The following is a 14,134-nucleotide window of genomic DNA, read 5'->3' as shown; positions in this document are numbered from 1 at the left end:
AATCCTAATCACGCTACATATTTAATGCCATGAAATATTTACAATCCCCATGCCTAAGAGAGATGATGTGTAGTATATTCAGTCTACAGTTCAGTAAATTCTGTTTATAAAGACCTAAAGTGATGCTCTCAAGTTATCCATGTCAGTACAAACTTTTCTTTAAAAAAAAAAAAAAAAGTATCCTGTCTCCAGAATTGGATTTTCATTCTGAAGGATGCTGTTCTCTAGTTATGTCTGAGATGACATAAATAAATCTAGGTTGTAACTCTTTCCTACAGCCCATCAAAGTGCATTCTGCCTTGTGGCTGAATCATTTCTGAACAGGTGAGATTGTTCCTGCAGCTCCTAACATTTTAGATATAGTCCCATAAAAGACTACATCTCAGTACATATTTGCTAAGTGAAATAAAAATTCTCAGTTGAGTTTCCCAGAGGTCTGAACAATTCCCCACTGCAGTTTTCTCATCTCATAGGAAGTGCTGGCTGCACCCTGGAGTTTGTAACCCTGGGAAACCAGAACACTCCGTAGTAGACATGAGTTAAAGCAAGACCTGCCAAGAACCTTTCTTCGTCAGACTGAAACTATTTTCCCGACTTCTATGTCCAGCTCATTTGCCTCTGTAAATCACGTTGCCTCTGCAACTCCCTTTTCTCAGCAGTTCTGCCTCACTTCACACAAAACAAATCACTAAAATCAGTTCATGAGTACTCAATAAATATTTGTTCAATGAATAGAAAATTATTGATGAAACTTCGCTACCACCTGCCAGGTATAGAGATGAAACTGTGGGAAGAACCAATATGAGCTCTTGTGCCATGAAGCTAAAGGCTGAGAGAGTAAGACAGACCTTCAGGCAAATCACCATGAAGTCAACACTGACCCATCAGTGTCCTAAGGACTAAGAAGGAGCCTTGCATGTGGTACTAAGAGAGCTTCCAGTTTGGGGCTGAAGCTGGCTAGGGAGGTCAGGTAGTGTGCCCTGAGAAACAGAGGCTGTGGCTAAGATCTGAAAGGTGAGTGGGAGGTAACAGGTGGAGACAGGAGATGAGCACACCAGGCAGAGCAAGCGGCATATGCAGAGGCCTGTGGGAAGGAATCTGCTGGTTACCAGGGGCTGCAAGAAGGGCAGAGTGCTCCAAAAGAGAGTTAAGGAGAAGGAAGTGGGAATTAAGTCTGGGGAGGAAGGGTGACATCAGGTCACGCAGGTCTTTTTTCTGTATCCCAGCAGGTCTAGTCTAAGAGCCACAAAGGTAGAATTGGAGGAATTTTTTTTAAAGATTTATTTTTTATTTATTTGAAAGGCAGAGCTACAGAGAGACAGAGATCTTCCATCCGCTGCTTCACTCCCCAGACTGCCACAACAACCAGGGCTGGGCCAGGCTGAAGACAGGAGCCAGGAGCTCCTTCTGGGTCTTCCAAGTAAATACAGGAGCCCAAGCACTTGGGTCATTCTCCGCTGCTTTCCCAGGCCATTAGCAGGGAGCTAGATCAGAAGTGGAGCAGGGGCCGGGGCTGTGGCACATCAGTTTAACGCCCTGGCCTGAGGCATCGGCATCCCATGTGGGTGCCAGTTAGGACCTGGCTGCTCCACTTCCAATCCAGTTCTCTGCTATGGCCTGCGAAAGCAGTGGAAGATGGCCCAAGTCTTTGGGGCATTGCAACTGTATGAGAGACCAGGAAGAAGCTCCTGACTCCTGGCTTCAGATCGGCTCAGCTCCAGCTGTTGTGGCCAATTGGGGAGTGAACAAGTGGATGGAGGACCTCTCTCTCTCTCTCTCTCTCTCTCTGCCTCTCCTCTCTCCATGTAACTCTGACTTTCAAATAAATAAATAAATCTTATAAAAAAAAAAAAAAAGAAGTGGAGCAGCTAGGACTCAAATTGGTGCTCAAATGGAATGCTGGTGTCGCAGACAGAAGCTTTACCTGCTACACCAGAATGTCAGCCTAGGAATTTTTTTTTAAGTCAGGGAATCAGAGACAGAGAAAGATCTCCCATCCACTGGCTCACTTCCTAACTGCCCAGAACAGCCAGGCCTGCACCAGGCTGAAACCAGGTGCCTGGAACTCAGTCCAGGCCTCCTACATGGGTGGCAAGGATTCAGCTACTCAACTCACGCACATTAGCAGGAAGCTGAAATTACAAGTCAAGCCAAACCAGGCACTCTGATGGAGGATGCAGGTATCCTAAGCAGTGTCTTAACTGCTGTACCAAACAGCTCTTGTTAGAGGAGTTAATGCAGACAGTTGACATAACTGGATTTGAAATTTGAATTTCAAAACTAGTGGGAAATTACTAATACAAAAAAAGGATGGCAACAGCAGAAAGGTCCTGTGAAACTGACACTGATTAGGCAGGGAGCCGGTCAGTGAACACCGGAGCTGAGACTTCCAGCAGTCTTCTTGCTGGAGCCACGCACCACGAAAGCCCCATTCAACATGGCTGCAGGCTCAGCACACCCACTTCCCATGATGCACTTGAGCCTCACTTTCTCCCTCATGCAGACGTGGTGATGTCCACGAGTATACTCAGTTCCATGTGGAAACACCATAAACCTTCACAGAGATCACACGCACTAAAGTCCAACCCACGCCCCACCCACGCCCCACCCTATTTGTATATTCAATTAGGGCACCACTCTTTACCGCATAAAGGAGACAATCTGAACTTGGGTGGGCACAACAGTGACAATAGAAGCTATGCCAGCAGACACCCTCTCTCCTCATAAAGAGAGGCTGCCTGCACTCCTGTGTGTGCATGTTCTACCTCCTTAATCTCTTTAAATAAACTCTGCTCCCATTCTTGCACTTTATTTATGTCTCTGCTTGGAATTCGTCTCTCACCCAGAGACAAGAATTTAGAATAAATCCAGCTGAGGACCACCTACTCCACAACAAGGGGAGGGAGCTATGACCTGGCAGGTTAAAAATAGCGGAACTGGTATTGTGCACAGCATAGCAGGTTAAGTTGCCTCCTAGGACAGCAGCACCCTATATCAGAGCACTTGTTTGAGTTCTGGCGGTTCCTCTCCTGATCTAGCTTCCTGCTATTTTGCCTGGGAAGGCAGCAGAAAATGGCCCAAGGGCTTGGGCACCTGACACCCATGTGGGAGACCCAGATGGAGCTCCAGCCTCCTGGCTTTGAACCTGGCCCAGTCCCAGGCATTGCGGTCATTTGGAGAATGAACCAGTGGATGAAGATCTCTTTCCCTCTGTGTCATTTTGCTCCACATATAAATAAAATCTTTAAACAAAAAGACAACATCAATGACTATGCTTCCGCTACTGAGTTCTGTGCTCTGCCTCTCCCTGTTCGACTGGCAGCTCTGATTCTAGAGGAACATTCGCTCTGAAATCCTCCCCAGTGCATCCCTGGCAACCCTGTCTCCCGTGTGGGCCTCGGGGCACTTAGAGATGCTGCCTTTCTCATGAATACCCTAGCGAAAAGGCCATTGGTGTGCGGCCCCTGCACCTCCTGGTGCTCATTAACTCAACGCAGTTTCACAGACAAACTGCAGCTCAGAGGCAGTTCTGTAGCCACTGGAAGGTGCAATGCCACTGTATAGTCCAGGTCAAGGCCATGCTGCTGAGCCAGGAGGACCATTACTGAATGACAACCTCAGTCACCTGCCACCTCACTCCTACAAGAATTATAGCTATGATGTGGGGTCAGAGGTCTACCAGATTTGGTCTGCACACTAATCAATGGCCCTGTTTGCTCATCCAGAGTCTTTTAATGACAACTGACTGATTCTTCACTGTGCCCCTGAGCTTCTAGCCACAGAACTGAACAAGTTGTTTAAGAGACAATGTTACCCACTTGTGCACTTGATCATCGTCATGCATAACAAGGCTAACGTGGAGAATACTGTTTATCTATGAGGGCTCCCTAAGCACCGACCTTCTTTCTAAGAATATGGGCTAGAAGCACCAAGATGGCAGAATAGAGAGGAATTTTACTGCTCTAGTCTAAGGCAAGATACTTTAAAAAATGTGGAGAAAGTGCAATCTTAGGGAAGAGCTAGGGAGAACACAGCAGAGGAAATTAAATTAGAATTAAATAATTCTCTATCAATGACTTATTTATTTAAGCAGTTCTTGCTTTGTTTTGTTTACAGAAACACACTGTTAAGGTATTAGGCTACTATATGTTTGTATCCACAGTACCCAGAACTATGCCTCGTTGGGAGTAGATGTTCCACACACACTTGTGGAAACTGACTGTGGGTATCTTCTGCCACCATAACCAAAATAGAATACATTACTAACAATGTGTTACTGCTTCCCATACCTATTTGTTAGAAAGGATAACTGTAGGAGATAAAGTACAATGTGGATCTTTTAAAAAGTTGACTGCTTGGGCCTCTTCAAGCCATACACATAGGATGTCCCAACCCCCCAGTTCTCCCAGCTCTATTTTGAGTTCTTCAATGGCAGAGAGGAGATCTTCCCAGTGTTCCTCAGCCCCCAGGCTCAGAAGTGGGCACTCATAAGGGGGCAACAAAGTGCCTCTGACCAATATCGTGGGCCCAGTCTCAACAGCCTGTGGGAGACAGTAGCACCGGGTTGTCCCCACCAAGCCCAGAGGCAGAAATGGACTCCACCGGGTGCCGAGCTAACCTATGCCAGAACATTCTCACCCCCCCAGGAAGAAGGTACATCCAGGTCTTCAAAAAGCCAAACAGGGCAGGAAAAAAGCATAAGCAAAAGCCACTTGGTTCTGTCACTTGCAAATTTACTTTCTTTTAACCATATCCTCACCAAGAGGTCTTCAAACCAGTAAACATGGGTGCTCCCTAGAGACCCTCACAGAGTTCAAAGTCCACCTCTGAACAGCTCCTGGGGAGCCTGTCTTCCCTGCAACTTTCTCCTGTTGATGGCAAAAGTTTTTGTCTTTCTTTCGCTGTTCTGTAATTCCAGTGTCTGGGACAGAACCCGCTATAGAGTGGCACTCCATACACTTCATTTGAATGAATGAGACTTAACTCTGCCTTTCAGAGTCACATGCATAAGTCTGACCCCCTCCCACACACCATCCTTTCAGACACTGATGTGCAGTCACTGGACACTGTTAGCTATATGCCTGAGCTTCTTGCTAAGAATTCTCTCAAGAAAAGTTTCCAAGCTGCTTCTCCATCCTGGTCTGTCCTCTAACTACAAAATAAAATAAAGGTGCTCAACAGGTTGCCTCCCACTGTCTTTATCCCTCAACCAAGTTATAAGCCCTGTAAGCAGAAGTCAGCCTCATAATCATTTCTGCAATCCTCACACCACCCGGTACTACACATCTTGTCACAGCATGCAGTAAATGCTCAATAAATGCAGATGAATAGAGCTGTTACCTTCTCTTTAGGACTGTAGACTGACAGCAAGGGGTAACGAGATTTCCATGCTAACATCTTTTCTATTTTCTTCCTTTCTGTTCTTTTTCTCAAAAGGATGCATCCTCAGGGAACTCCTCTCTCCCCATATCTAATTAGAGTTTATTATTAATTAGGGAAACTGATAACAAAACACACTGTAACTACAGAGAATACTTTCTTAAAACCAAGGCTATTCACACACATCCCACCTACACACACACACGAGCACGCGCGTGCTTTCAACCTGTACAGTTGGAATTTAGATCCACAGGAGAAAATTAGAATAATCAATGGTACAAAAATAGAGAATGTGGTGGCAAAAGCTTTGGTCTCCTCATTCACAATGAGTAAAATCCTTAACACATGTTCATCTGATATCCGTATGAAAGTCACGATTTTAAACATTTAAAAACTTACCCTTTAGCACTTTCTACAAGGGTGGAAAGAATTAATTAAATAGAGTGGTACCAAGTGTTTTTAATTAACCCCAAATACATCTTGCTTTGGGATATAAGTTGTGATTTAATTGAGTGCTGTGTATTTGGTCCTTACAGAGTCTGGAACAGAACAGTTCATGGAGAACTATTTTATGGATGAAGAACTTGAGAGTCTCTCTCACTGAATCCTAAGTTTAGAAGGACACCCAGACTCACTACTTCCCTCGACTCCAGAAATCTTGTTCAGATGAGAACAACGAAGCTCCAGTCCCTTCCCCAAGGTCACTCAGCAAGAAGGAGATACAGGATTTAAATGGAGAAGCCTATGAGGATGATGAACATCATCCCAGGGGGTGTTCAGTGTCCAACTTCTTAATGGGGCCAGTGAGGAAGTCGCTGCTGGCATTTTGTGTGCAGTAGTGGATGAATGGCTGAAGGACTGTAACTATAACACGCTCACTACTTGCTATTGTTTTTGTTGTAATATTCAACTACAGTACTGTTTAGTGTTTTAAAAGCTAAATAAAGAAAAAATGCAAATATAAAAAGCTCTTAAAAAAAAAAAAAGGAATTGTGCCTCAGACCAACAATAGACTTGCCTGCCCCCTGCCCTGGTCCTCATCTGCTGCCAGCCGACCCTTGTTCCCTCCTGCCTTCACGGCTCTGTGTAAAAGCCCCTTCTCTGCCGGGCCTGCCCCAGTGAACACAAGGTTGAGTTCTCCCCACTCTGCAGACTCCGCTCTCCTGCCAGTTCTCTGGGGTCCTGAAGCAAGTCATCACCGGAATGACATGAGGGGAAAGAAGAACTCTGTTAGCTGGATCGTGTGGGTGCAGGAAGAGTATAGCAGGTGCATGGAGTTGGTTATGAAGGTGGGGTCTGGAAAGGAGAAGCTTCAGTGGCAGGGCTGGGGATTGGATCTCTAGCCACGGGAGATTTTAGAGAAGGGGAAGTGGCCTGATCCAAACTGAACTCCAAAAAAATCCAGCTGTTATTAATATAGAAAACAGATTTAAATGGAAGCCTTGCAGCAAAAATACTTTTATTAGTTAGTATTTGACCATAAAAACTAAATAACCTGAAAGAAACACTTCGGAAGGGAGGTGTGCTTTGACTCACAGTTTTAGAAGTTCACAGTCCATGATCAGGAGGGCCCCATTCATTCAGCCATTTGGTGAGGCTGAAGGAGGACAGTGGTGAATGAGCACATGGCTAGCCAGGAAGAGAAGAGACAGGAGCACATTCCCCTATGTCTCTGTGGTGTCTCCTTACAAAGCCACGATTCAGTCACCCCTGAAAGCCCCAACTTCAGACACCATAATTGGTTGAAGCATCCACCCGCCTAGCACCACCAACCCATGACTCTGGGGTTGAAATGTTTGTACGCCTTGGGGAACCAATTCAGGATCAAACTGTAGCAACACTGGTATGAAATTGTTTTAGTAGATCTAACATAATGAAGCACGATCTGAGTTTAGGATATGTTAGGCATCATTTGTTTGCAAAAGAATTCACCAAGAGTTCCTTTTAAAAGGTAGTGTTCCAGGCCAGTGCCACGGCTCACTAGGCTAATCCTCCGCCTGTGGCGCTGGCACCCCAGGTTCTAGTCCCGGTTGGGGCACCAGATTCTGTCCCGGTTGCTCCTCTTCCAGTCCAGCTCTCTGCTGTGGCCCCGGAGGGCAGTGGAGGATGGCCCAAGTCCTTGGGCCCTGCACCCCATGGGAGACCAGGAGAAGCACCTGGCTCCTGGCTCCGGATCAGCGCAGCACGCCAGCTGCAACACACCAGCCATAGAGCCACTTGGAGGGTGAACCAATGGAAAAAGGAAGACCTTTCTCTCTCTCTCTCTCTCTCTCTCTCTCTCACTGTCTAACTCTGCCTATCAAAATAAATAAATAAATAAATAAAAATTTTTTAAAAAGGTAGTGTTCTGGTCCATCTTACATAAGCTTTCTCTAAACACAACTTATTAAAAACTCTATATATTACAAAACATGATAAACATATACCAGCATCTCTCTGTAGTCGGTTGTTTTGCCATTTTTCCTAGAGGGCACAGTTTTATTTTCTTTTGGCTTTGACTGTCCAGCACCCAACACCCACCGCTGCACTTCTGTTAGCACCTCCATCTTCTGTTTGGGAGAATTCCCCAACTTGTAAAGTCGTGGCAGAAGGTAAGCTCCAGCTCCTGCCACAATGGACTTGTTCCTTCTAGTAGTGGAAGTCACAGAGGCCACACTGTTTCTTTCCTTCTTTTTTTTTTTTTTTTTTTTTTTTTTTTTTTTTTTTTTTTTGACAGGCAGAGTAGACAGTGAGAGAGAGAGAGAGAGAAAGGTCTTCCTTTACCATTGGTTCACCCCCCAATGGCCGCTGCAGCCGGCGCGCCGCGCTGATCCGAAGGCAGGAGCCAGGTGCTTCTCCTGGTCTCCCATGGGGTGCAGGGCCCAAGAACTTGGGCCATCCTCCACTGCACTCCCTGGCCACAGCAGAGAGCTGGACTGGAAGAGGAGCAACTGGGACAGAATCCAGCGCCCCAACCGGGACTAGAACCCAGTGTGCCGGCGCTGCAGGCAGAGGATTAGCCTATTGAGCCACGGCGCCTGCCACCACACTGTTTCACTGGCAGCCCTGTGGCATGCCAGTAACCCACACTTGGCCTTGGCCATGGGATCCTACGTCCAAGGGAAGATTTGAAGGGTGGATTCAGCACAGCGACTGCAGCCTTTTCATGCCAACTGATGCCCAACATCGACGCCACCAAAGACTTACTATAAATCCCTCCTGTCCACCCTTTCTTCCCAAATACAAGCGGAGTTGGTCTCTTGCCAGTGAGAACCCCTGGTACAGTTTCTATCACACATACAATGTGACCATATGTCTTCCCAATAAACTGTATCTATTACATGCAAGTTCTTCAATGAACAAGGCCACATTTTCTATTCTCTTCCCATTCCACCACTGAAATAGCTGTTCAATTAAAGAGTTGAGTGGTTAACCCTGACCAGTATGGATGAAATTACCTGACAAACCAACATATCGAAACTCTGCAGGAAGTTTACTGAGAAGAGGCCAAACAGGACCATCTTAAACTCTAGAGTGGATTTGGTTTTAAATAATATAATAGGTTAACATTCTAAAGTGCATGTCTGCCTCATGAGATACTATATCTTAGTATTTAATTTTAAAGTCACAGTGAACATTACATTTTAATTAATGAACCTTGCTTCAGAAGGCAATGAGGAGTATTTCTACCAATTAGTGTCAGGTCTACCTCTTATACATTTGTCTTCTCATTCCGCACTTGCACAACAATGTGAAGGGAGGGGGGATTAGCGACCTCTCATTCACTGCACGCACTTGAATTTTTTCTTCCACTGGTAACTCACTTTTTGTAATCTTCCTGCCAAGGACAGCTGAAATATCTACAGCTGCATCTGTAAGTGTCTTTGCTTGGCCTATGATCGTGGCAAATTCCATTTTCTCCTAACAAGCACTGACAGAGCTGCCTACCTGAGATCTGCCCAGGACGGTGGCCATCTTGCCTCTCAGACTCGCGCTGTGGCCAGTCAGAAGAGCAGGTGAAATCCCTGGCTTCATCACTTGCTTATTAGCTGTGCACCTGCACAAGCCATTTAATCTCCCTCAGCTTTAGCTTCTTTACACTTGAAACTGGGCTATGAATAGAGCCCATGGTGTAGAGTTTGGAGGAGGATTAAATGAATCAACGTGTGTAGTACTTAGAGGCAGATCCAGCAGTTACGGAGTCTTGGGTAAAATAAGTATTTGCCATCATTCTGCCTTCAACACGTGCACTTTGTGAAAACCTTTCATCTGTCTTCACAGTCACCCCATAGAACCATATATTCCTAGTAGGGTTTTGCTTTGTTTTGCTTTTGTTTTTGACAAGTGACTGCCCTTCCTCACCAGATACTCCATGAACCAGGTGTCAGGGATGGTGGTGGGCCTCCCTAACTTATACACACTGCCTTGTGGTAGAATGAGAAGGCCATGCCACTGGCAACAGAAACTGCCTGGCAACAGGCTATGATTGGATGGCTTTGGAAACTGCCTGGCAACCAGCTGTGATTGGTTAGGGCATAGACCGTCCCTTGACCAGATTGGCTGCCTTGGCTATTTAAGCTGCTGTACCAACTGATATAAATGAGTCTGCAGGCTGCTCGCCTCTGGCCTGCTTTCACCAGACTCCCGGGGTCTGTGTGGTGACTCCGTGCCTCTTGCCCTCACTGTGCTCCTCCTCTCAAAACAAATCCACCTCAACACTGCCTCAGCTGGCTGACAGAGTCCAGTGCTGCAGAGGGGTCATGATTCCCCAGGGGAGAGAAGGGTAGGAAGTAGACTGGCCAAAAGAAAACTCAGAATCAGCTCAGAATTCAGCTTGACGGAGGACGGGCATGGTCCTGTGTCCAGGTGAGCCCAGTCCTGAAGTGAGGGACTTAGGGAGCTCATCTGTGGACTAGAGAGGTGGGAACAGGGGGGCTGAAGCCAGGACATCACAAAGTTAAAGGTTCTGCCTGTGATCATGGAGCAAAGGAAATCCACTGGATTGCCCAAAGTCTTGACCAAGTTTCTTTCTTGGTCAAGTTTGTCAGGCTTCTGAACCTTCTCCTAGGCTCATCGGTGTACTTCCTTGTAAAATCTACTTTAAGCAAGGAACCCTTCTAATTAAGCCTAGCAAGGACTCCACCCTGATATCTGATCACCCTCTACATCTGGTTGTGGAGTGATCCTCCACCATCACCAAGTTGATGTCTGACCCTGGCCTGCCTCCATCAAGAATCCTGTTGGGTCATTTTAGCCAAAATCCCCAATCCCTGATGGTTCCTCTTGGCATTTTCCACCCACTGAGCCCCACCCTGTTCCTTGGCATAAATCTCCATTTGCCCATGCTATATCCCAAGTTGAGCCTAATCCCTCTTCTCCATTGGAAGACCCCACTGCAGAAGTCACTACAGCTTTCAGGATGTCCCCAGATACAATCTTCCTTAGCAAGTTTTTCAGGTACCATTGAAGAATTCTGTAACAGCTTTAACAAAGGTTTCGTATCTTATTGGTGCTGAAAACCAAACACAGAACTCCAGACTACCTGAGGCTACAGACTAAAAAGCACAACACGCAGAGAGAACAGAAAAAGATTCTAGGGTCAAAGTGAACATAAATGTCTCAAAGGCTTTGTTTTAATGGAAAACAGCACAACAGAAGGGAGCCCTTTGCCTTCTCCTACCTGCTGCAAAGAATGGCGCCCACACTGGGTGCACCGTCTAAGACTAAACGGGACGGAGTCGGGGGAAAGGCACAAAGACCTGCAGAGGAAAAAGCCCAGAAGGAAAGGGAGCAGAGGGCAGATTGGTGACACTGCAGACAGAGAGGCTGGCGAGTCCGGCTGTGGTGACTTCCTAGCATGGTGAGCAGTCTTTTTTTTTTTTTTTTTAAGATTTGTTTATTTATTTGAAAAGCAGAGTTACAGAGAGGCAGAGGGAGAGAGAGAGAGAAAGAGTCTTCCATCCACTGGTTTATTCCCCAGATGGTTGCAACAGCCAGAGCTGCACTGATCTGAAGCCAGGAGCTTCTTCCAGTTCTCCCACGTGGGTACAGGAGCCCAAGGACTTGGGCCATCTTCTACTGCTTTCCCAGGCCATAGCAGAGAGCTGGATCAGAAGTGGAGCAGCTGGGACTCGAACCAACTCTCATATGGGATGCTGGCACTGCAGGCAACAGATTTACCCAATACGCACAGCACCAGCCCCGTGAGCTGTCTTACATAAAGGACAGAGGCAGGCTGTTGACCCAACAAAATGGCCTTGGAAAGTCTGAACCCAACACAAAATGTGCCAATGGGACAAAACACTAAGACCTGACCAGGGGACAACCTACAGGACTCTGCTCCACCTCCATCATAAACTCTCCTGTCCTGGGGCCCCTTTTGGACATGCCCTGTCTCCACTGAACCCCACGCTCTCTTAGGGGTCCCAGAAGCTGCTTCGCTCTGTTCTAATCACGCCCAGGTGAGGGTCCCATCAGAGCTGACACATCAGTCCAGCTGTTAAGGGAACTCTCCCTATACTCCTGCCTACAGTTAAGCGACAACGCCTCTGAGAGGACACTGAGTGGCAGCCACATGCAGCCTCCACACCTGTGTGTGAGAGCTAACCAGGGTCCTCCCCACAGCTCAACATCTATAATTTCACTCCCTTCTTCAGCGCCTGGTCGCCCTCACTCTAAGAACCACACTGCCATCTGCTGGCAGAACAGACAGGGTGCCTCGGGGGCTGCCGTGTCCGCCCTGCGTGTGTGCTGGAAATCCTGGCTGCCTGACGCCTGTAGCAATGCCCTCCTAACCTGGGGCGTGTGGCACTGCCAGCTGTGGGAACGCTGGGCGCTGCCCCTGATCTCCCTGGACTCTTCGTCCCTTCCTTCAAAACCCCTTCTCTTGTTCAGAAATGTGTGTCCTCTGCCACCACCCCACCTGGGCATGCTGCCCACTGTACAGGAGAGAGCTTGGTGCTCTGGGGAGGGCCAGACACCTTCCACTGGGGACTCAGCCCTGCTCCCAGGGGGCTACAAGCCACAGCTCCGCACCACAATGCCCCAGGCACACCTGGCCACATCTTCTGCTGCGAGATGTGTTATAGGTTTGTTCCTTGCTTTAACAACTCAGAAATGAGGGCGCATCTTAGAGCCATGATATGTCTGAGGGGGAGCTCTCCATGATACCTTCTAGAGAGGTCAGGGGAGCGCCAGCATGGACACATCTTGCTGTCAATAGATGGATGGTACAGGGACGTGAATTACGCATATCTCAGTACAGCTGCAGTTCATTTTGTAAAAAGTGCCGTGGGTTGAGTTGAGGACACGGGCGTACATGCAGAGCTGACATTTGAAGACAACCTGTAGGGAGCTTTCTCAGCCCTCAGACCCACGCTGCAGGCAGATGTTACCACTAACCCCATGCTGCAGATGGGAAACCATGGGCCCAGAGAGACCATGTTCTTGCCCAAGGATTCTCAACTAGTACACAGTGCCATTGCTCCGGAACCTATGTTCCTATTACAGTACTCTGCTTATACATGTTACTTCTGTAGTGGAAAAATAAAAAAAAAAAATTCTTTGTAAGAAAAATATATCAGGGCTGGAGCTGTGACGTACAGGGTAAAGCTGCCACTGGGACACCAGCATCCCATATGGGCTCCAGTTCGAGTCCCGGCTGCTCCACTTTCGATCCAGCTCCCTGCTAATGCCCCTGGGAAAGAAGCAGAAGATGGCCCAAGTCCTTGGCCCCTGCCCCTTTGTGGAAGACCCAGAAGAAGCTCCTGGCACCTGGCTTTGGCCAGGCGTAGCCCTCGCCATTGTGGCCATTTGGAGAGTGAACTAGCAGATAAAAGATATTTCTCTCTCTCTCTCTCTCTCTCTCTCTCCCTATCTATCTCTATCTCTCAACTCTGTCTTTCAAATAATTAAAATATTTCAAAAAAATCTCTTTGGGATAAAAAAAAAGGTTGATAGGAAGCAACCATATCTTTCCATATTATTCAATGATAAAAAGAAATAAGCCGTCGAGTCACAAAAAGACATGGAGGAATCTTACCTACCTATTTCTAAGTGAGATAAATCTCTCTGAACAACCTCCATACTTTTTTTTTTTTTTTTGACAGGCAGAGTTAGAGAGAGAGAGAGAAAGGTCTTTCTTCCGTTGGTTCACCCCCAAAATGGCCACTATGGCCGGCGTGCTGCGCCAATCCAAAGCCAGGAGCCAGGTTCTTCCTCCTGGTCTCCCATGCAGGTGCAGGGCCCAAGCACTTGGGCCATCCTCCACTGCCTTCCCGGGCCACAGCAGAGAGCTGGCCTGGAAGAGGAGCAACCAGGACAGAACCCAGAGTGCCAGCGCCACAGGCGGAGGATTAGCCTAGTGAGCCGCCGGCACTGGCCACAACCTGCATGCTTTATGGCTCTAATTATGTGACGTGGGAAAGGCAAAAGTAGAAACAATGAAAAGATCAGTGGTTGCCACAGGAAGCTGCGAAAAGCAGAGAGATTTGAATCGGTGAGACCCAGAGGATATTTGCTCAGGTGGGGAACCTGTTCTATATGATGCTATCACGTGGGCACGGGACACTGCATTTATCAAAACCCATTGAAACGTGCAGCACAGAGACTGGGCCTTCATGTAATCACATCCTTAAAACATCGTTGAGGAGGTCAAAAGACTCCCAGTGTGGAATGCAGTGTCTGACAAGATGATCTGACTGTATTAAAATGCATGGAACAACCTCACGGGAGGGGAGTAGGGGAAAGGGTGCTAATCTAAGAGGCTCTGGCGAAA

The sequence above is a fragment of the Oryctolagus cuniculus genome, chromosome 15, assembly GCF_964237555.1.
Source record: "Oryctolagus cuniculus chromosome 15, mOryCun1.1, whole genome shotgun sequence".
NCBI lineage: Eukaryota > Metazoa > Chordata > Mammalia > Lagomorpha > Leporidae > Oryctolagus > Oryctolagus cuniculus.
Note: the sequence above shows the minus strand (reverse complement) of the source record.